Source organism: Ceratosolen solmsi, unplaced genomic scaffold (genome assembly GCF_000503995.2).
Source record: "Ceratosolen solmsi marchali unplaced genomic scaffold, CerSol_1.0 scaffold14, whole genome shotgun sequence".
In the NCBI taxonomy this organism is placed as follows: Eukaryota; Metazoa; Arthropoda; class Insecta; order Hymenoptera; family Agaonidae; genus Ceratosolen; species Ceratosolen solmsi.
In genome coordinates, this window is record NW_011948420.1 from 6,836,052 (window position 1) to 6,861,289 (window position 25,238).

Here is a 25,238-nt window from a genome sequence, read left to right on the forward strand (position 1 = left end):
TCAACCTCCTCCTTATTCCTGTTCGGGGGCATTCGTAATCGCGTCCCATTATTCGCTCGCTTCGACGCATTCGTGGATGCAACACGCGGGCTAATACGCGCCGACGGCGAACCCGGCGAGGTGCGTCGGCTCCGACCGGGACCGGACGAGTGCGCGCGAGACTACCGATGATAGTGAGAGTTGCGTAGGGATAAAGGGCACGATGAGGGGCCAGCCGAGCTAGGCCAATTCCGAGTGGATAGCCGTCGCCGAGGGAGAAAAGGGAGAAAGGGAGAAAAGGACCTGGAGCCTTGTCGCCAAGGGCTTGTCGATAAAGGAAGTGAGGTGCTGCCGTGTCGAGCTGTTGCTCGTACTTGGGCATTTTTATTAAAGTAGCACTGTCGAGGATAAGGTCGCTCTGGCGTATCCACAGTTCGAGCAGTGTCGAGGCAGAAGCGCAGGACATACGTCCCGATCGGCGCTTTCTATTAGTGACAATCAAGTGGTAAGTTTGAGTTGATTGCGCTGGTTGCGGCGCTACACGAGCCCGCTAAGTCCTGAGATGCGAGTCCCTTTTTATTCCGCTAATTACCGTCGACCGATCGAATGCTACGCAAAAGGACATTGGGATCACTTTGGGACTCTAACGATTCAATTCATTATGCAAATGTGCCCTCGTCGTAGCGATTTATCCGAGCTATCGTGTATTTATTTGACATTTGGCTGGCGGCAGCCGCAATCTTTGTTCTCGCATTCAATTCGTAATTGCAAAGATTAATGATAAAGATAAGAATGATTTTTCATTTTGTCGATCCTGGAGTGATAATTGTACAAAGTGTATTTTAATTACAAACGCTTATTTACGATAATATGAACCGAGACTGAGACCGAATTGAGCAACGATTATCTATACAATTGTTGTGCTTAATGAAATTATTCTTCGTTTATGAGAGATTTTTATTATTTTATTTTTTTTTTTTTTTTTTTTTTTTTTTTTTTTTTGCATGCATGCATTACATTATTTTTCTTTTATCGTAATTTGATCATTTAAAACGAAATTATTCGGTATTTATAAAAAAAGAATGACCGTATCTTGAAAAAAAATTCCGATGATTGACAGATTTTTGACGTATTGATGTAATTTTAAATGAAAGAAGTATTTATTATACCATCATCGAATTTAGGATATTAATTTTCCATAAAGAAATTGAAAGTATTCTATCATGTGGAGAAAATTACGGAAAAGTGAAAGACTCGAAAGTCCGTAACACTTGTACAAAATATGTAAATGTAAATATTTCATTATTAATTAAGTAAAATCCTTTGGATGACTCATATTCTATTAAAAGAATCGAAAGAGTCTTCGACTTCTCATTTTTAAAATACAACACAGGTAAAATCTTTTCTTCGAAGTCACTTGGATAAATTTATAGAATTAACTCTATTGTTCTTTGGAATGGTATGATAATGAATGAAGTAGCATACCAATGGTCGCATTAGAAATACGATTTATTATTAATAATTTCATTTATCATTAGCCAACCTTTTATAGTCTTCGATAGTATTATATTTTATAATAGGCTATTATAAAGATAGAAATTATTTATTAAGAATATATTGTACGATAAGGATAGTAATATGTATAAGTAATATAGTTGAATGATCGTATGGATAAATTGTTCTTAAATTCGAGACCATCCCATTTGATTTTGTTTAAATACTAACAAATTTTCTCGCAAATACCCTTTGAAATTCTAATAATTCTAATAATTCGAATGAATGATAGAAAAAAAAATAGAAAAAAAATAATAAAAAAAAAAAAAAAAAAGAAAGACAAGAAACTCATTCTCATTACTAAATACATAAGTTTTGGATAAATAGAGGAAGCATACTATTCTTATTAATATTAAAATTAATATTTTTAATTTTTATCAATAAATTAACATCAGTGTATATTAGGATTCTTATAATACTTAAATTTTTAATAATTTCAACAAAAAAAAAAAAAAAAAAAAAAAAAAAAAAAAAACAACAACAACAACAAACTCGTTGAATGTTTGAAACAAATTCAATTACAGATTCATTAACAATTTAATCAAACTGCCTGCCTATCGTTCATACTGTACTTCACAAACTTTACTTTCAATTAAACAAATAACATCGATATTTTCCAATTCAATCAATCTTTTATTCTTCTACCAGTTCCAAAACATCTTAAATCATCCTTAAAATATATTGTATAACATCTATATGTTTAGAGTTTAATAATATTTCTTGATAAAAATAAAAAAAAAAATCGCATGAAATGTAATAACCTCTTCGTCGATTCTTATTAACTGGCTTTTGCGCATAAAAGTATACATAAAAACGCTATTTCACGGAATAACGTTTGGCATAAAATTCTAACGAATAGTTTGAGCCTGTGAATGACAATAGGTCAACATAACAACGTTTTTCCTTCTCTTCGGCAAACTGTTAAAATATTTTGAGGTCACCTTAACGTACTTTAGTGGAATGTAACCGACTATAATTATAAAATTCTTTCAATATTTATACTTTTTTTTTCAACAATCTAATAGTTCCCCCTCTCTCCACTGCCATTCAGCTCTCCTTCGGCTGTCTAATATAATTGCACTATTTAACAATAAACATTCACTGTTAAATAAAAATAAGTTTAAACATTTATTTGTTATTTATGTGGTAATGTAAGAACTGTTGATTAATTTTATTTTGATTAAATTTAATATTCCAATTGTCAATAACATTGTTCATGTTTATAATTATAATCAATAAAGAAATAAATAATATAAAAATTTTGTTTAATTTGTTCATTTACGGTTTTATATTGATAAATTCTGAATAAAATTATTTAAAGGTAGAGCGTAAACTTAATTTTAGGAATATTATTTATAAATTTTCAAAATCCATAACTACTTAAAATCATCATTTTCTTAAAGTTTTTAAACATCATGACTAATAATGATTGTATTATCAAGGATTCCTAATACGTCATAGGTCATTTTAGAACGTAATTTTTTAATTATTTTCAAAATTTACACTTTCTTAACATTTACAATTGTCTCGCTATACATTAGAAATTCATTAACGATTTAAATTAATTTAACTTCATTCATTAATGAATTTCATTCAATTACATACAACTATAAATAGGAATATTGCGATGGATGTATATAAAATGTTTGCGTAAATTAACATATTTACAACAATTTTTCATGTTTTATTTAAATTTTATAGAATATTTAATATAGAAAACAATTTATCATTGCCAATAGCTCTTTCATCTTTCAAGAACGTTTAAGTCAATTATTTTGACATCGAAGAAAAGTAGACACAGTCCATAATATAAATGATTAACGTTTTTTGACATAAGACTAGTGCAAAATCTAAAAATTCTTAATCTCCAAAAAAAGCTCGTGCTTTATCAATTCCATTATATAAAATATAAGATGCTATCTTCGTTGGTATGTTTATTTTTAATGTTTTTACGAGCAATTATAATGACCATGACAATTATACGACTGGAATGATTATATATCGATATTTTATATTTAACAAATTAAAGTATCGTCCTTAACTTTTAAACAAGAAATCAATAATTTTATAAATTTAGATTGTAGTAGATTTTTACAATTAGAACGCGTTGATCTCATGATTGAAAATTATAATAATTAAAACGTTTTGTATATATATTTCAATATGCTTAACGTTTTTATCATCAAACGGGAATGTTTTTTGTTTAAAATTAGAATTAATAATTAATAATTTTTATAATATTTTTATTAATCTTCCTTAATTTTTTTTTCTTCATTTTTTAAAAAATATTTATTAAAAAATATTTAATATTTTCTATGTTTTTTTTTTTTTTTTTTTTTTTTTTTTTTTTTTTTAGATTAACAATTGAATTTTAATCTGAATAAATAATGAAAATGTATTAATCGTAATGTGAAAATACTTTGGAATGTAATAAATATATAATATGAATTTTTGAAAAATAAAAAGTTTTTTAGAAAATTTTTGGGAAAATCTTTATGCATACGACTATAAGTAGTTCAAAGAATTATTAAATTCGACTGGCTAATTATATTCATATTATTAAATAAATAACTTATTCTGTATCCACATAATATATATATATATATATATATATATATATATATATATATATATATATATATTATTTACATTTATATCTAAACACATTCAACTTAAATCTTAACACAAGCTGTGGCAATAATAATTTTTTTGTCACGTAAATTTGTGGTAAAAAGACAACATTTATATATATATATATATGTATATATATCTATGTGTACAAAGAAAAAGCGAAAGGAATAATAAGAGTGAATAGTGAAGGGAGACGATAGATCTTTCTTCTTATTCTGCAGAGATCGTCATGAAGCCGCTATAGGTTAGTCGGTTAAGCCGGTGCGCACATTTTCTCTCGACGACGATAAAAAAGATGCAATTGAAGTTTATCGATGGAAATTATAGATTCGATAGAGTTCAAAAAAGATGTGCAAAGAAGCATCCTACCTGTATTCCTTTTTCATACTTTACATTGAATATAGTTACTTAATTTTAACATCGTTAGAAATTGATAAATTATATATTTATAAATCTAGAGTAGCGAATTTGTCTTCTATACATCGTTCATTAATTATTGCATTAAAAATATCTGTTTCATTATCTGTAAAATGTTTCGTATGCGTGACTTTAACAGAGGGGGGTGGGTGTCAATACTTTAATAAATAATATTAGCTTTTATGTAGAAAATATTTGCAAGCTTTGTTAGACTCTAAATCTACTATTAATTAATTACAAATAAGAGATAATATTTTTAAGTATTTTTATTTTTACGTTAATTTTTAGTAAGATACAAAGGAAGTATTTATGATACAATCTATGGATATATGATGATTCGAAAAACGGGTAAACGCACATCCTATAAGTGAAAAGTAAAAGATGTAAAAATGTATAATTAATCTTAGAATTATGGGGTATTCATGTATTATGGAGAGTTCATGCTCATCTCCATATTCAGATAAATTTCTATTAATTAAAATGATAATAATGTATCAAAATTTTTTGTTTCTCTCGCTTCTTGTTTTCACTTATTTACCAATGACTTCGATACATCGAATTTTTTGCGGCTGATTATTTTCCAATTGAATAATTTTCTATAATTTTCCTTATTTCTAATTTGCTTAGGTAAAATTTTTTTTCGCCTAATTTGAAAGTGTTGGTAATATGTTTTGACAAGAACTTTTTATCTATTATAGAGATAACTAAAGCTTTTCAAATGCCTGCGTTTGATATTACTCCGTAATAATTGCATTTGAATGATGACGATGATATAAAATAAGTGGCCTACCCTATAATCAGTCATCCAAATTATTTTGTAATGGAATTCGAATGAGAACTCTGATAGCTTTTAACACTACTTATGTATGGTCCACCTGAGGGCGACCGTAAATAAATACCGCCCACCTTCCCATGACTCATGCCTGTACATATAATTACAAGGGAACACGACTGAAACATGTCACCAAGCATACAAATGACTTGTCTCAACTATCTTGCAATAAAATTAAATAGATCGCAGGCTACCTGTAATGTTCAATTTTATAGTGATGTACGTTATTAATTTAGCATGTTTTATGTAAATTAGTAAAATCGATGCAATTTCATTTTTTCCAAATTGCAAATCTTTTACTTGGTTATTAATTGCCGGACAATACAGAAAGAAGCGATTAAAACAGTTTTTATTCTATTTTGCATTATGTACATTATTATTCTATAATAATTTGTTATACTATTATATATATATATATATATATATATATATATTTTTTACATACTTCGTCCAAATTATGTAGGTATATTTCTACGTATACATCCATTATTAAATTTATTATGTCATAAGAAGAATTGTGAAACGAATTAAACATTAAAGGAATCACTCTTGTTAATTATTAATAAGACACGTGATGAGAATGCATATTTTTCTATTTCTACTATTACCATCATTATTATTACAGGTTTCCATTATAATGTTTATAAAATCTCTGTGATTCATAAAATATCTTTTGAATTTAAGAAACCAAGCTTTTTAATATTGAATCAAAGTCAAAGATAATTTTCTATGAATATTCGAAGAATATTGATTATGAAAAATGTTGCGTTGATGATTAATCGAAATTAAGGATTAAGGTTCATTCCACACGCAATACCGTATATATTATCTAAATGTTTATTTTAATGTTTACTTTATTAAGGGTTGGATTATTTTTCTCGGTATGTTTTTAATGACACCGAAAGCCAAATTGAAGTTATGTGTTATTAAAAACGTCAATAGGTATTCTAAATAAATTGTTAAATTGATAGTTACGTTTTTTTAAAGACAATTAATATCACAGATAAGTTTTTAAAAATATTTATTAATATAAAGTAATAGATAATTGTCTGTTCAAATTTTAATTTTAACACATTTTATATAAAATAAGTCAGTGACTGTCAAATCTACAAAAACTTCCGCAACACTCGATGTAAATTAATTCCATTACTTTTTTTTTTATTATTAACTTTTATAGTATAGTTAAATCTAAAGAATCATAGTATTTTACTTTCTTATATTAATATTTACAATTCTCTCGTCTACTTTGAATAATCATACTAGTAACATAAACTTTTATAAGAATGGCAATAATAATTTTTAAATATACAATTATACAAGATTCGTTCAGACAGTTACATGTTAATATCAAACAATCGAAGAAAAAGTTAGCGAATATTCGTTCTTCGTCATCGTTAATACTCCGTTTCACCTAATTGAAATTTTCCTTTTTTAATATAAATCAATGTTAAAAAAAAAAAAAAAAAAAAAAAAAAAAAAAAAAAAAAAAAAAAAAAAAATTTACGTTCTTTTTTCACAACGTTCATTTTCAACGGCAATCCAGTTATAAAACGACAATGAATTTCGAGCTCAACGAAAAGACTTTCAACGCGTACTCATTATTACACTGCATTTTCCCAAGAGCAGTTTCCCAAGACAAAGAACTATCGTTCGCCTGCTGAAAGTTCGAATGAAAAGCGCGCGGCGGCGGTATTACGAAGTGCCAGAGCCATTCTAAAAGGGAGCGCGCGAAGATTCTCAAGTGTCTACGTGCCCGTCAACGCCTCCGACGCTCGTCCCCGTCCATCTGCCGCACGCGAACGGATGCGCGCCTTTTTCGAGTCATCTTACGCAAAGCCTACGGCGGTGGGGCGAGAGGAGACAGGGACTCGTGGGTAGCAATGAACGCCTCGGGCCTCCTTGTGCCGGTGGATTTATGCACCCACGCGTTCGAATCTTCGCCGTTTTCGCGGATTAGACGCGTAATCGGGACTCCTTTTTCACTTGGCAATTCAACAAAAATTCAGCTCCGCGGAGGGTTGGCATTAGGAAAATATGACAAGCGTCGATCCATACAATCTACTATACAAATTACAACCGAAGTTCAATTCTTGAGTTAAATTCCTTTGGACATGCCGATATTAAATGTTCTCGCAATTGTAAAATCTTTTTAATTGCTCGTGTGAAAGATCATGACATCCAAAAATCAATTAGTATTTATTTAAATACGTACTTAAGGCATGAAACAAAAATTTAGGAAATAAGGTATTTAAAAGCAAATTCAAAATAACTTATGCATTTATAAACTTTGTGTACTATCATTACATAAGCGTGGATTTTTTATTTTTCTAAATTTTTATTATTCAATTATCTTACAATTTCTACATAATTATGTGCTCTCATATGCTCGCACTAATTATTAGAAGTTGACAAAATAATTATTGGATTAATCATCCATCGATCCTCTAACTTCAGATATACAGTAGGAAAGAATATTACCGATAAGCGATTCTGTTTGAAAAAAAATTTGTCTCTGATGTCATTAAATATTTTTAGTTGATTTACATTTCTTTTTCTATTTGATTTAGTTTGTTTTTTTTTTTTTTTTTTTTTTTTTTTTTTTTTTTGTAGCATTTATCGCATAATACAGGAGAGCTTGGAGAAATAACGGAGAAAAAGAAGAAAGTGTGTGTATATATATATATATATATATATATATATATATATATATATATATTTAAGGATGTACAAAGGTCCTTAAATGTAGAGTATGAGGAGAAATAAAAGCTTTAATAAAATTTAGCATTCTATTTATAGATGAGAAAAGGTATAATTGAAAATTCAAAAGGAAGAGTTCTGCAATCAGAGTAAAGACGATTTGAATGTGAATTGAATAATTGTGAAAACGTGTGTACCGATTCCTTAAATGCCCTTATCTTCGATTCCCAAATGTGTCGGAAGATTGTGAATTTCTCTACATTATTATTTAATGCTAGATACGAAGATCCTTACGGAATTTCATCAGTCTTGAGAGATTTTCTCGAAATCCTGGATGAACCGTAAATACCGCAGCTTTGGACTTCTCCCTTCTCTCGAATGGTTACCTTGACTTGCGTAAGATCTACCGACGTACTTTCTAATTGCCGCAATTTATATGTATCTTCATGCATCATAGTAAATATTGAATTACAGATAGTATTTTTATAAATTCTTTAAAAATATCGATTTATTGATTAATCTAAAAATACTCCTTAAACTTATAATTTAATGGCTGTAATAATTGTCGATAAAAATGCGTATGTGCATTTGACATATGTGGAAATACCCACACAGCGTGTACGTGCGTGATCGCATGCGTCTTTATGTACAAATAAAATTAAATGCAAAAGGAAGCCTTAATTACGAATAGCTTACGAATGTGCATCCTTTTCTTTAACACTGCGTCTTGTGATCGTTACGGTTCTCTCATACATCCTTCAATCCTTCATCAGATAACTATTCTTTTATATGAAAAAAGAGCTGACCTTTGTCTATCTCTTTACTCTAATTAAGTTTCTCGAATTTAATTTATTCCCTTCGTTTTTACTCCTCTTCCTTCTTATCAATTTCTATTTATTTTTTCTTATTTAGAAACTGATAAAATGATTCATGTAAAGATAAATGGCCGCTACCGCAAGATAATGTATAAAAGAAATTTAATCAATTAATTAATTACGCTGCTTATAGAAAAAATAAGCAATTTCAAATAAATAACATTACATTCAATATTATAATAATAGGCTTTATATGTGGATTATTGGGCAAAATTTTTAAAAATTATATTTCTTTATGTCGGTTTTATATGATTCTTGAATGACACATTAATTATATTTAAACTTCTAAAATTTCACAGACTTAACAAAATTGCATATATTTATTGAATAATACGATTTTCTTTTAATACGCAAACTAATTAAGAATTAAATAAGCTATAAAGACATAGAATATCTTATAAATAATAATATTAAATACGCGGACGTAATTAACATTTATTCACAATTATAGGCATTATCATTATTATCGCCGTTATGTTTATCTATAGCATAGAGATGCATTATGTATAACGTAAAAAATACATTCGGTATTCTATTGAAAAAGCATGTGATATACTAATCGATGATTAAATTTATAATATAAATATCAATCACCATACGTTCGAAATAAAAAGGCTCATGCTTAACATATTTTTTCGAAATATTTTCCAAATATTTTTATATGAAGAATTTAGATAGGCTTTAGGTTCATTATCAAGTGTAATTAAACAATAAGTTTTTAAATATATTGGAATACCAATTCTCAAAGCTTAATCAATAATTAAACGAAAAAATTAATCGTCTTAAGAATCTTTGGATCTTTCTCAATTGCTATACAGTGCCTGCTAATACAATATTAGTTCGCAGTTACAAGATTTACTAAGAATATCTCATGTGTTCAGACATCAAACGATTACATTTATATTATCGCATATACAATAGAGATGAAGTGGAATATTAAATATTAATTTTTTTATGCATTTGTGCATATGAAAAAAATTGCTCCAATCGTTATTTTCTCCACTGGCATATCCTGCATACGTTTCTGCCTAATCACTGTAAATATTTACAAAGACAATGGCACGACGAAGGAAGATGGCGAGAAAAGCCCGAGACACTTGGCTGCAATGTCGTACGAAAGTCAAAGTGATTGTAAGATGTAGTTGGTGTGCGCATGCGCGACGTCAGCCTTCGCATTCTTCGCGGTGAAGTGAAAGCTAGTGGTTTCGGAAATTCTGTGAGGCGATTCCCGCGTAACGAACACCACGACCAACGAAAATCCACCATCGTCCCCCTCTCCTTTACCTGCCCACTCCCCATAAAAACGACGTACCAACGTCGTCTTATCCATCCTAAGCTCCTTCCATTTCCACTGATCATGATGTACCGATTGCGGACTATGCCAAAAACAAAATAAAAAAGGAACAAAATCGTCATTTGCTCGAACATATCAATATCAATCTGCAAATCATCTGCATTCTTGCTCACACCATCACTTATCACGATATTAAATTCAGTATATTTAAGGCTAACGAGGTACTTTTAAAATTTGTTCTTACGTGCGCACTGTATATTTAATATACCAAAGCCCGCTAGTATTTATTTCGTTAAAAGATATAAAAATTTACCACATTTTACATTTCATTAACGAATTTTATCCCCTGTAAGCTCTTATCAAAAACACAATAGAATGTATATATATTTATAAATTATTTAATTTTTTAAGTGTATATTAAAATTAATAATAATTATTAATCAGTTTATTAAAGTCATGAGTACAAACGTTCCTACGTATTACATTTATTGGCTAATAGTTAAAATATATTGTAAATGTTATTATATATTGGGTGTTGTTAGTAATACAGAAGCAAAATTCGCATGAAATTTGAAAATAAAATTTATTAAGCAAAATTATTTGCTCGATTAGATGAGTGTGTAGTTTTTCAAGTAATTATACATTAACAATGTACATATTTCCTCGTAAAGAAAATATAAAATATCAATCATTTTTTTAAACACGATTCTTTTCTTCTCTCTTTTTTTTTAAGAAAACATTCGCGTACGAACAATTTATATTTTAAATAGTATTATTATATAACGTTAAACACATTTATTGCATATCATATAAAATGAATAACAAATATCCTAATATCATTATTATTAACTTTAACTTACGATGCTAATATTCGTCTTATTTATATTTATTAATAAATCCCGACAAATGCGAGAGTCCGTCCCTCTTTTAATTTCTAATAAAATATAAGTTTCTTTGATTTAAATTTGTTGATATACGTAATTTCAATATCGGTTCAATGCCTACTATAGATTAAAGGAGAGCAGAAATAATATGTCGGTTACAAAATCTTTCCAACTAATTATATGTAATTTATTCAACATATTTGATCTTATAACTCATAAATGTATTAAAGTGTACGTGCACGTAATGTCTGCCGTATATATATATCGTATATTTCGTATATGAAAATCTATTATAATAACTATAGAATGTTCAGAATCATTTATCTTAATTTTTTCGTGAATCAATGTATTTATGTTTCAATACTATAATTGTTTGAAGAATAAAGCGATAGAACAGAAATACGATTACTCTCGGTCTCATACTATTCATGGATTATTTTCATTTTTCTACCAGACGAAGATAATTACGATTTCCTTCAAATTCTAATTTACAAGATAATTATTTATTTTATATGGTTTTCATTTATCGCCTTATCAATTTTAATTACAGATATTGAAATTTCGAAGGAAATTATTATTCTTAATTATTACGTAAATATCACACGCACACATATATATTTATTTATATTCTTTTTTTTTTTTTTTTTTATTTTTCATATTCACGACTTTAAACACATTCGATAAATATATTATAATGTGTTAATAATTAATATTTATATAATATTTTATACGATAATATGTAAATTGTAATAAAATCAATGTTATGATATAAATATTTTTTTCGTCAATCGAAGTATTTCTCATAATTTAGATATTTCTGGTTATTTCATTGCCCTCGATTAATTATTTAAGAATATATATATATTTTTTTTTCTAATTAAGTCTTCGGTACGGTCATAATTGCCTAATTTTACACAAACATTACCTTACATACTTATATCGTTTATATTACGTAATCAATATAAATAATTTGTTTGTTAGAGCAATCCAAGCTCAAAACTATGTCGATTATTGATTTTAACGAACAAAGCAATATATAATATAATCGAAAACGAATATTTTGAAGCTTATCCGAGTTAAAATATGAACATTATACAAATCAATGTTTATAAATATGTACAATTTTTTTTTTTTTTTTTTTTTTTTTTTAATTTAACAATAATTATTAGCTTAATGCAAAAAAAAAAAAAAAAAAAAAAAATATATATATTAAAAATATTCATTACATAAATTAATCTTATATGTTAAACCTAATTTTAGTTGTATTTATGTACTGGACTATTTTATTTATATATTTTATAAAAAGTTTAATGCAAACATGTAAATATTACATCTTAAATGAATATAAATTAATATAGATATTGTCAATATCTAATTCCCGTAACGAATACTCGTGGGCTTTTACATTCGCGAATTTGAATTGCAAGATATGCTTGATCGAAAATTTTACGTTACATTATTAACTGTTTTTATAGTATTTTTTTAAATAAAGGGACATTCGATCAATTCTTCCTAAATTTAGTAAAATAAATATCTTATTACGCGATAAAGCAATCGTAAGACCATCATATTTAATGGGAAAATCCTATAATTATTCGGTAAGTTTTTTCGAGCTAATATTAGGGCGCACGCGGTTATAAAAAACTTCACATCATACGCTTTATAGGAAAAAGCGAAAACGCGACAAAAGACCCGAGCGAACGCCCAATCGAACGAATAATAGAGTGGGACAGATAGAACGGTACCGAAAACCTCAAGAGTACGAGATAAAGGTAGTGTTAGAGCGAGAGAGGTTGCGGGAAAGAGGGAGGGAAACAAGACGACCTTCCTTTCGCTCGCTAACTTACGAAGTAAGCGGGACCTCGCCTATTTTACGATATCGCCGTCAAGATAAGGCCCCGACTACTCCGCGCACCACGCACACGCGCTCACACGCACACATGCGGAACGTAGCGCGCGCAATATAGAGCAGTGGTTATAGGTGGACCCAGTGGCGCGTGAGTGAACATGCAGGCAAGAGTGCCGAGGAGTTTTCTCCATTCGCGAATTCTCCTTCGCGATTATCGACGCTTGCGCGTATGAGAAAATGATGCTTGGACGTTAATCGTTAGGTTTTCTCGCTTCGTGTTCTCGCATTCGAATGGCTGGACCGAGATTACTTTTATTCAAATCTAGCAACGCTCTCTCTCTCTCTCTCTCTCTCTCTCTCTCTCTCTCTCTCTCTCTCTCACTCTATCTCATTTATTTCATGCTTTGCTCTACTACGTGCGATTTTTATGAGAGTTTCTTAGCCGTGATTATGGAACGCGATGCCGCCAACTTTCGACGCGATTGCACACCAGAGGTTTGTTAAATAAGAAAGTTATTTTTCAATAAAAATGCCGATTATCTTGCGCTAGAAATTTACTGTGGCAAATATGGTTGGGATTAAGAAACAATCGGACGAGGCGCGAATATTTGTCGATCGAGGGCTGTTCGTATGAGAATTCTTAAAATTCAAATAGCAATCCATCCACTTTAGTAGATTTGATATTATATTTCGATAATATTGCACATATTTAAAATAACAGGAGTTAATTAATAAGTTACCGCCGCATTAAGAAATATCAATATTCTTTATAAATTATCTATAATTTCATAAGCCGCGTACGTAATATTTGTACTCGTTTTACCTCTTGCGTGTAATGCGTTGAATTTAAAAAATTAAAAAAAAAAATTCTTTATAAATACTATTTTTGATAATAGTCTTGGCTATCATTTTCCCATCTTATTATCGTCTCATTTTCTCTATCGCCAACGTTATAGCGCTTAACTACCTTTAATTTAAATGAAAATGCATTCCAAGTTTTATAAATATCTTTCAGCGCAACGAAGTTTATCAATAATTTCTTCGATAATTTAACGATCAATATGAATAACAACCAAGTCATCGTATTTAGTTCGTGAATTTTTTAATTAAGAATAAAAACTGTGAGTCAAATGACTTTTACTATGAACTAACAAATTAATAAGCGATAATCAATTATATTGCGAAACTTTATATAAGACAATAAATTGTAAATTGTATCTTGAAATTAATGTTCGGTTCCAATAATTTACTACTAAGCTCTTATAGATTTTCATAAATTCTCGCATAGGTTCACCTTAGGCATAAATCACAAATTATTTATATTTACGAATTTATCTCCTCTTGCTATATACATCCTCAGTCTCTATGCTCCTTTCTCTCGTTAAAATCTCCATACGTATCCTTTTCATTTTCCATTTAGTTGCACTCAACGGCTTAGCTAACTCGCCAATTCCTTTTGACTATCGGAATAAAATAAACTACATTTCCTGAATTTTATTTGACGAATGTTAAAAAAATTCTTCTATCTTTCAAGAGAATTCATGGCTTTGATAATATTGTTTGTCGATTATAATATCATTTCAAAGGATGCGTGTCAAATGCTATCACTCGGCGCTCATCTCGTCATGCACCAAGCCGAATACACCCTGAGTTTAATAGGTAATGCTATTTAGTGATAAGTGAATCAAAAAAGGAACGTTAAAAATTTAATAATGCACATTCCAGCGAGAACTCTTTTCGAGTTGTGCTACTATCTATCTCCCTCCCGCCCACGTCAATGCTCACGCACACGCACACGCGCGCGCGCAAAAGCGCTCTCGTATACGTACACGTGCGCACACAAAGGCATATTCATTGGATCTCGTCTTACATAGTCGCTGCGATGGTAGGCAGCGGTAACTCCGCGAGTCAAAAGGGAAAGTCAGTACTGTGCGCGTATCTTCTTACTCTCTCTCTCTCTCTCTCTCTCTCATTCTCTCTCTCATTCTCTCATTCTCTCTCTCTCATTCTCTCTCTCTCTCATTCTCTCTCTCTCTCTCTCTCTATGTCTCACTCTCTATCCCCTGATCTCTTGGCGACTTGAGGCAAACAAGCGGAGAGTGGTGGATTGGAAAAAACGCGCGACCTCCATTGCCACTCTCCTTCTCTTATTTTGTCTCTTTCTATATTACTTCGTTTTTCAGTACGTTCGGTGATTTACCGAGCTCTTTCTCTCTTTGTCTCGAATTTGTATTTTTCGACTTTATTTAGTGACAAAAAACGATCGGTAGTATTGTTAATCCAGTGCTGTCGATAGCATATTGAAATTATAAAGGGTTAGGGTAGGGAGGGACGGTGATTTTATTATATATGCATAAGAATGTAGGTTGCGTGATACATGGGCTTAATTATATAAGGACATTCTCCTCTAATGTCTCTGCATGCATGTATCGTGCAGACCAGTTTTTCGGTACCATGTAATTATAGATTTTCACTTTCGCTACGAATACATAAGAGGAAAAATAGTTTGGTGAATGGCATTCGAATGTTGATGTATTGGCTGTGTATACACAGTATGCGCCAAGAATTGAAGATAAGTGAATCGGTACTCGGATTTTTCTTTCTTTCTTTTTTAATATATGAATGTTAGTTAATAGGTGTCTTATAAATGTTTTATTATTATGTTAATAAAAAAGCGTTAGAATCATTCCTTAAAGCTACAAAATACGCGTAATATAGTTTTGAAAATTGAGACTACAGCAATTACTCTTCAAGTTAATTATTTCAGATTTAAAGTTTCACAATTATGGTAGACACAGGCCGTTATTATTTTTTCTTTTTTATGTAATGATTTCTTGTTATAATTAAATTACATACGGTCACCATTAAACAACATTATCTTATTTAAAATTACCGATGTTTAAATAGTAAATAATTATATTGAAATGGTTTTTACAATTTAGCTTTTCTTATTCAGTAGCTATATATATAATTAACATATATTTGAATATTTTGAAAAATATTTTTTTTACCATTTATTTTAAGGTAATAAAGTGTATCACGAGCATGAAAATTATAATAACGTATAAAATAATTATGCTAAGTACATATATTTTAAACATACTGTACCAAGTATGCCGTTAAATTTAGTTTAACGAAAGATATTAAAAAATATATTATTTCTTAAACAATCATATGTTTTGAGATAGAATTTCAAGTGCAAATCAATGAAAAAGAATTTGAACAATAAAAGTGAATATTTATAATTATCATAAATGAAATAGTTGTATTGTATAAAATTAATTCTCTAAACCTTTATACACTATATACGCTTGAATGAGGGAAATTTCTATCTTTAAGGAATAATGGAATTATCAACAACATTCTAACTTATAGTTGAGATAGGCAAGATTTATCAAAACATGTATGTAATTAATTTATTCGACCGAAATTTGAATATCCTCGGCCGAGTCTCTCGAATCTTGCTATAAAAGTGTTAATAATATTTTCGATTCGAATATTCTTTCACTGAGCTTTCTCACGATATTCTCACTTCTGAAATTTCCATCTTGCGCACACGGCAAAAATGCGGCACTACTCTCGAGTAGCTAAATCCCAGGCGTTCCTGTGAAGAAAGTCGAGCACCTATGTGTCTACACTCCGGAAATATAACAGTCTTTTATACCCTCTAGTTAATATTATTTCTCTCTTTTCTCTCTCCCGGTGTCTATCTCACTCGCATCGTTTTGTACACGCACTCGCATATCACTCGGGTCGATCTCATTTCAGGATTTTGAATTTTCCTTTGCGTCGCCGAATTGCAAGGTTTTGTATTGTAAATAAGGCCTGGTTTTATAATATTTCACGTCTTCGCGGTAATTGTCAATGATTTGGAATTTTTAAACAAGCGTAATATTAAAATTGGTGAGAAACAGTTTTTTTTTTCACATTAATGTTTATGTATTTGTAACTTCATGCATTTTAATTACCAATAATAGTACATAATATTTGGATTAAAATTTCATCCTAATTGATTGTAAATGTCGGTACAGCTTGTATCTTTATAAATATATTAGTCAATTTGTTTTATTAAAAATATGATTAAAAGAGGGGGGGAGAGAGAGAGAGAGAGAGAGAGAGAGAGAGATCGAAACAAAAATAAGTTATTTTAATTATATTATTTTAATGCATTATTGGATTATTAATAACATTTTAACACGCTTAACAAGCAAAATATACAGTTTCTACTGTTAGATATCTTTGAATTATAATTGCAACAAATAATGTAATTTGCCTTTCCTATAAAAAGTTTGTGAATTTTAATGGATATGCAAATTACAAATAGTCGCTTTAAGATATAAAATAATTTTTTTATTTCAATACAGCAACATCCATTATATATTTACCTTTAAATTATTCTCAATAAAGATGTTCTTCTCGAGGCTTACAGTTTTTCTTTTTTTTTCTTTTTCTTTTTTCTTAATTCGACATATGCACTATTGACTATTTATTTCAACATATTATTATTCCTCGTTTCACGTCTACATTAAAAAATGCTGCTTTTTTTGGTCGGTGGATATAGAAATCACTGATTATGAGTAATTTTTTAATTATTTTAAAGCATCACTATTTAAATATTGTCTATTTACGTAGACAAATTTTAAGTTTATAAAGTAAAAAGTGTCGTTCGACTTGACTAGTCAAGTGTATTGAAATTTTCGAAGCGTTAATGATAACAAACATAAAAGTGAATTTTATCTATGTATTAAATTCGAATTATTTGTTGATATTTCAATAATCTATTTCTACAGAGTATTAATAAAGAAGTCGGCTACATTCTAACGTAATACTTCCGTGGTGGTTTGTATTGTCGTTGAAAAATGTCAAGCATTCTATTCTTGGTAAGTGTCGTAAGTACACGTAGCCATAAAACGAAAACATAAAACGCATATATTTACCATGTTTTTTGTGACGGTCGCTATCCTCTAAATACTCGTACTTGTCTCTTTCGGTTGGACAATAATTTTTTTCCATCGCTTTCCTTTCGTAAATGAGAAAATTTTTGTAAATGAGATTGTATGTAAACTAGTGTTTTTTAAATTATCCGAATAATGAATGGCTGTCAACTAAGTTTATCATGAATTTTATTACAGCCACTTCAAGTTTCAATTGTTTAATGAATAGTCATAAATTATATTTTAACGAGATGTGAATAACGAGAACTTCGGTATGTTGCTAGTCTCTTTAAGTATCTAAATACATTGTACAACATTTATGAGTCCTATCAAATATGCAATAGATAGTAGTGAAATTTTTAAATTGGATTTATTTATAAAATTAGTCGGTGTTGTTGGTTTAATTTTTGTTTTATAGTTTAAATGTAAAAAGTTTCACAAACAATTTTATTAAACGAGCGGATTTTTAATGCAGATTAAATCCACAAATATTATATAGTAATATAAGATTTTACTTTCGATATTAAAAACTTAAATTTCTAGAAGAATACAGTATCGATAGTTTAGCTCGGGGATAAAGGATAAGAAAGATAAGATATTTGACTTGAAATCACTTATATTTCTATGGCTACCAATATGATTCTTATGCATTGGTTGTAGAAAGCTTCAATGAGACGCGCGTGTGTGTAAACATTTTATACATCCGTGTTTCATCTTGTCTCTGAATTACTACAATTTGTATTGTGGATAAAAATTAAACATGAAATATTGATTTTTACTCTCAATAATGAGAGAATTTACACTTTCTGTTCAACTTCTGATGATTATATAAATAAATAATATTAATCCAGTCGAATATTTTAAAATCCGAATAAAGCATAATATGTGTAATTTTATAATTTCATTTAAAAATTGTATGAAAAAATAAAATAGAATGTTAAAATTAGATCTATGAAAAAAGAGAATTTAAAATTTTTATTAGACTATGAATGGAAGTAGGGCTAAGGATATCTTTAAATTTCAATCAAACTGTCTGTTTTTGCAAAATTTGAATCGATTTCATTTCATATATGTTTGACGCATTTGTTACTTTATTATTCATATAATAGTAATTTTCATTAGAACAAGAATTTATATGGAATTATAATAGAAATAATTTTTTCAACAGTATCTTAAATTGCTTTTGACGTGTAATTATACAATAATGAATATTAGTAAATGTTTTACGTTATTCCAATTAAGTTGCATAAGGCACGGTCACTCTTACTTTTGGTGAAAATCATTGATTGATGTATTTAATAACTCGTGAACGTTCCGTTGAAACAATTTGTAGCGATGAATATCCTAATAGGACTGAACAGTCTCCTCTTTTATAAGACGGGAATTTAATCAAATTACATTTTGTATTTCTCATGAAGAAAAATCCAAAATATGTATTACATAAATTCATAACGCTATATTAAATTTTACTTAAAATGAAATCAATACTCAGGGGTATGTCAAATTGCAAAGGGTTAATAATTGTATAAAAATATTAAATGTATACATAAAAACAATTATAGCCAGGTAAAGTTTTGCTCCTCGTGCTACAATGCATTGATTTACAGTAATTCGATATTAAAAATGTTATTTACTTTGAACGACACTGAGCTCTTCACAATTTTTTTTTTTTTGATTTGAAATTTTTTGGTTGAAAATCTTATATTATGCGCCTGTAAACAGCGCATGTAATCATCGTATGCAAGTGTTTATGTGTGACTGTAGAAGCAAAGTCATACCAAAATACTTACATAATCGTGTATCTCATTGTGTCCTTTCCATTTATCAATTTAAGATAAGAAGACGGTAAATGATGGAGAGGGAGAGACAGTCGCTTACTTCCTTGTAATATATTATTTTTTTACAATAATATAAGCATTAATAAATTAAAGGCCGATCATAATTATATTCGATTATATTAAGGTCGTCCTGCATGATAATACAATAGAACTATGATGCATCTTGACAAAGAAGATTTTATTATTTTTTTTTTTACGTATGAAACTTATAGATACGTTAAAATAACATTAATCTTAAAGAACATTTTCCTTAATTAAAAAATTCTATCAACTGTATTGATTGAAACTAAATAAATTTTTATGATAATAGAGATAATTCATAGTAGGTAAATATGTAGGTCTGATTGCTGGAGAAAATCCATGTGAACCAGGCACATTAACCCATGCCATTCAATTACTATGCATTATATTTCATTTGTAATGCTTAATAATAATAAAAAAAAAAAAAAAAATTACTTTAATGTAATTCAGAATGCACATTTGGAGCACAGAAAAAAGTTGAGGTAGTGATGTATGATGGGAGGTTTTTGCTTGGTTTCCTTGTTTTTTATTTACTAGGAAAACCGTTTGTAATGCGATTCTCTACTCTAATAGAGAGGAGAGGGGAATCGTGTTTAATTTATTCATTGATGATATTGCTAGTAATTATATATTGTTTATAATCTATAAAATTGATTTCTTAAGTATTTTACCGTTATTTCATTATTAGATTAAGTTATTTAATAATCATTCCATAAAATAAAGTAGAAAATTCATTTGAACGAAATTACATTAAATAAAGATTAAATTGAAATGGACAATGTAATTTGACGAAGTTTATATCCCTTTATTTTACAAAATGAACAATATAATTTATAATTACTTTTTATTCGTGTAAAAGGTAATATTTTTTTTTCAGTTAAATGTTAGCTCTATTTAAAAAATATAGATAAATTGAAAACATTAAATAAATTAAACACACCAGATTTTATTAAACGAAAGAAAAAATATGTTTATTTAACTAAATGTTAATACAATATTATTACAATTAATATTTTTAGAAGATTTCTGCCCGTAAGTGCAAATTCATTTGTACGTTAGAATTAGAATAAAAAAAAAAAAAAAAACTAAAGAAGCTTAATTTTTCCGATTTACCAATTTAATTACTATTAATCTATATTATGGAAATAAATGAAACTTTCGTCGATAAGCGATGGCTCGTGAACATTCACTACGTGCATACTTTGACATTTTAGCATTTAAATTCCGAATTTCATTGTCTGATTTTCACAAAGACTAATTGCCTTACATAAAAGCGTTATAATACCAAATAATGATTTCACGTACAACAAAGGCTAATCTTTGGTGCGTATCTTCATTAATTAATTTTGCGTTAAAGAAACAGGTCGGATTGTTCTAACACCATTCTTTCATTTACTTTAGTAAAGTAACTTTCTAAATCTCTATAAATAGTATTAAATATTGTAAGTCGGGATTTTTTTTTACTATAATTCATTCAAGACTTTTGCGAATTGCTTCTAAAATCCATAATTTTCAACTTCAATATAATAAAGATCTACGTTTATTAGTCCTGGAATACATTAATTTCAGTTTCATATTATATTTCATTAAATTTTAACATTTTAGGAAATGAAATCGTTACCATAAATTATATTTGCATAATTAGTATCTTACAGATTATTTATTATGGAATGTATGTGATACAATATTAGTTTCTTCCTTAAATATTAGTAAAATCGACAATTCCGATCTAAATAATGAAAATGTAAAACTAAAGATTTTAGGAAAATTTTGAAGTAATTGTTGAATCATTCAGTATTCGCATAAATATTTATTCAATTATCAATATCAAGTTGGATATTTATCTGTACAAAATAATTTATCGAATAAATGACTTTTTTTTTTTTGTCAACAACCCGACAATCGGTAATCTATATTTTTAAGCCAAGGGAGAAATAAAACCACTCAATGCATCAAAAAAAGTTGAGAAAAGAAGAAAGCATAGAGAATAATAGCTTCTCTTCATTGGCGCGTCATCGTAACCCTGGAAGAATAGATTGCGGGTTACGAAATTACCTCTTCTTCGCGCATTTTCCCTCCTCGAGTAATGCTTCTTCTCTGTTCTTCTCACAACTTATGCATTGGCTTTGGTTATATAAAAATCCTGCTACTCACTCGTAATTCACCAGTGAACAGAATTATTTTTGCATGGACCAAAATAAGCTAAGAAATACAAGTAACAACGAACTGGATGTAACATTGTAAAAATATTACATATTTATATTATTTTTTGGATTACCAAATGAAAATGAATGTTGAAACGTTACGCTTATGAGCGGAGGAGCTAATAATTATTCAGCCCATTTTTTTTTCTCTTTCGGTGAAGTTGAAGAAATGAGAAAAATTGTAGAACGTTAATAATTATACAGCAATAATTATGTTGCAAAAAAATATCAATAACAACTTATGAGGTTGGCAATTAAAAGTATTATTTAAAACTAATTCAAACTAAAAATTAATGTAACAAATTTAATAAAATCAGTTGTTTATTATACTGCTTTAAAGTAATTTTAGTTACAATAAGAATCTGCTAATATTTTAGATTTTTTGAGATTATTATTTAAATAGATAATTCAACAGTTTAAACTATAACAAAGTTATATAATTTCTGTTTTTACAATACAATTTGCACTTATATTTCTAGCCCTAATTTTTTGCATTTTATCCTAACTAAATTATATTTTATAATGTCATATTTGTATTAGGATATAAGGTTTATAATAGTTTTATTTATTATTCTTATGAATGATTTAGTTAACTCGTTTAAAAAATGTCTTACCATTGTAAATTTAACATTTTCGAAAATTTAATTTTTCACTACACAAGGCATCAAATATACTCTCATAGTAAATATTATCTTACTTAAATTATCTTATTTAAAAATTAGAATACAAAACTATTCGAGCCACAAGATTATTATTACCAGCGAAATATTATACTCGTAATTTATGAGTACAAACTGGGATATTTTATATAGTTTATAAAGTTGATTGTTTTATTGTACATGATTGATTATATCTAAAAACAAAAAGACAAAAAAAAAATAATAATAATAAAATTTTATGATTCATCTGGAGAAACTTTCTCAATGCAATAATAAAAAATTAGTTTATCGATTTGACATTGAAATAATTTACAAATATGCCATCGAAAGAATTGCTGAACATTTAAAATAAATTTCTTAATTAGTACTTTTGCAGTTAGAAAATGCATATAGTTGATAAATATTTTACGTATATGCACCTCGTCGTTTCGTATTAAAATCAATAAATATTAATTCTTATACATTATTGAATATTTATTTTATCATGTATAATTTTACTGACATTTCCACATTCATAATGATTGAAATTATTTAACTTTATTCAAATGTTGTATTACTCGTTAGAGTATATGAAATTTTATTCAATTAATTTTGCCGACAATTATTCAGTAAAAATAGCTTATCAATTTTATTATAATAATGAATGATTACCATAATGAATTATTTGTTTAACTTGTGGAAATTATGCAGAGATAATGAAAATAGTATTATTATCACTTGATTCGTGATAGCAAAAATTTCTAAAAAAAGAAAGTCTAAATATTTGTCTCTTGTATATTTATATAAATTTCTTATCGCAACTAATATATAATATATAATGTATATGTAGGTGTGAATGTTGTACACCAATGCAATAATCGAAAGAGCTTGTTAAGGCTATAGAAATTGGTTGTTCGAAATAAGATCATAAGTCCGCTATTGGGGATTTCGAACGCACGGCGTACGTATATACGTCACACGCGGCACACGTGCCACACGCGCCACACACGCCACACGCGCCACACACGCCACATGCGCCACACACGCCACACACGCCACACACGCACGCATGCTTACTACATCGAGCAGCGGCAATGTCTCGAAAGTATCTCGAGTATGGTAGTCAGGGAAAAATGGGACATGGCTATGGGGAGAGCCGTGAGCGGAAAGCTGCGAGAGGCCCATTGCGACACGAAGGACGAGAAGTAGGTTATAGGCGACGGTGCGGCTATGGGGTTACGCGCGAGTCTCATTCTTGTTGAAATGGAGAGGTGGCTTTCATGTTTATGGCGCAATTCCTGAGCTAGACTAGCGAGAGAGCTAATACCATTGATTTTCCGTTCGGGGCGTGGTGGAGAGGAAAGCGGAAGTTCCTCGTCCGAGGACTGCGTTTACAGTTCCGTCGCACTTGCGCTCCAAATACAAGTTTATAAAAAACCAACGAGTCATTCATTTTGGACAAATTCATCGACATATTGGATATGGATTGCGATAATATTAAGGGCTTTTAAATGTTGGCATCTTGTTGAGTTGTTGACTTCTCTTAATTTCAGTGGTTAATATTGACTTGAGACGGTCATACGTACGCACGAATGAAGAGCAACGCGATAACTTGTTAATAGAAAATTAAGTTACACGAAAAAAAATAGATTATTTAAAATATCGCATATACATAATTACCATGTTAATACAATACATAAATGTTCACATAATTTAGTATTTGAATTAGTGAACTGTGAATTTTTATAAAATTCTTTACAAATTGCAACGGATCCATCGAAAACTATTAAAAGACGGTTTACGATATAACGATGTTCCGTTTAGAATAAGCTATAAAAAGTTTGTATTAAAATAAAAATGTATGAAAAATAATTAATATTTGAGATTTGTATTTTTAATCAAACAAATTTGACAGTTATATATGCGACATCGCGGGACATTTCACACATCAATGTGCAATTGACAGGAAACGTTGAATTTATTTATTCCGTGGTTGTACCTACAACTTGCATATCGCTACAAATACAAATACAAATAAACTTTATCGTATAACCGCACCATCTGATGTTAAACAATAGGATAATATCCGTGTATGCTTAGCCAAGATACGTTGAGTCTTTACATTTGTTATAGATACAATTTATGGATATAATTATATAGGTAAGTTGCCTAATATCTATATCACATAATATCTATATGTCATAATATGTATGAAAAGTACTTTTAACTTTAGTATACATAGCTTAATTATTAAATGGGCAAATAATATAATTTATTTAAAACTATTTTATATGAAAGTAATGCGATTCGTTGCTATATTGGTAAAATCGTATCTTTTTTCTAAGTAGTTGCCACAGAATTGTGGTAAATGAAAGTAATATTATAACGTTCGTCCACTTACCGATTATAAGCATTTAATGGCAAAGTCCATTAACTAGAAGCCACAAGATTTTTTAGCAGTTAAATGTAGTAACGTTCAAAGGGAACGATTGGAAAGTTTTGAAATACTTATGGTCATACAAGATGTGAAATTCAGGGCAATATTCTTTTAATTTATTTTTAATATGTTAATTATTTTTTATCTTTATTTC

General features: G+C 28.9%; 1 protein-coding gene across 1 annotated transcript in view; it reads left to right on the forward strand.

Moving 5' to 3' along the window:
• The first annotated feature begins 273 nt into the window (after positions 1-273).
• The window catches only part of exp (expansion), a 114,420-nt gene continuing 89,455 nt past the window's right edge, over positions 274-25,238 (forward strand). The window contains exon 1 of the mRNA XM_011498076.1: positions 274-484. The gene's annotated coding sequence lies outside the window, so the exon portion shown is untranslated. The remainder of the gene's footprint in view (positions 485-25,238) is intronic.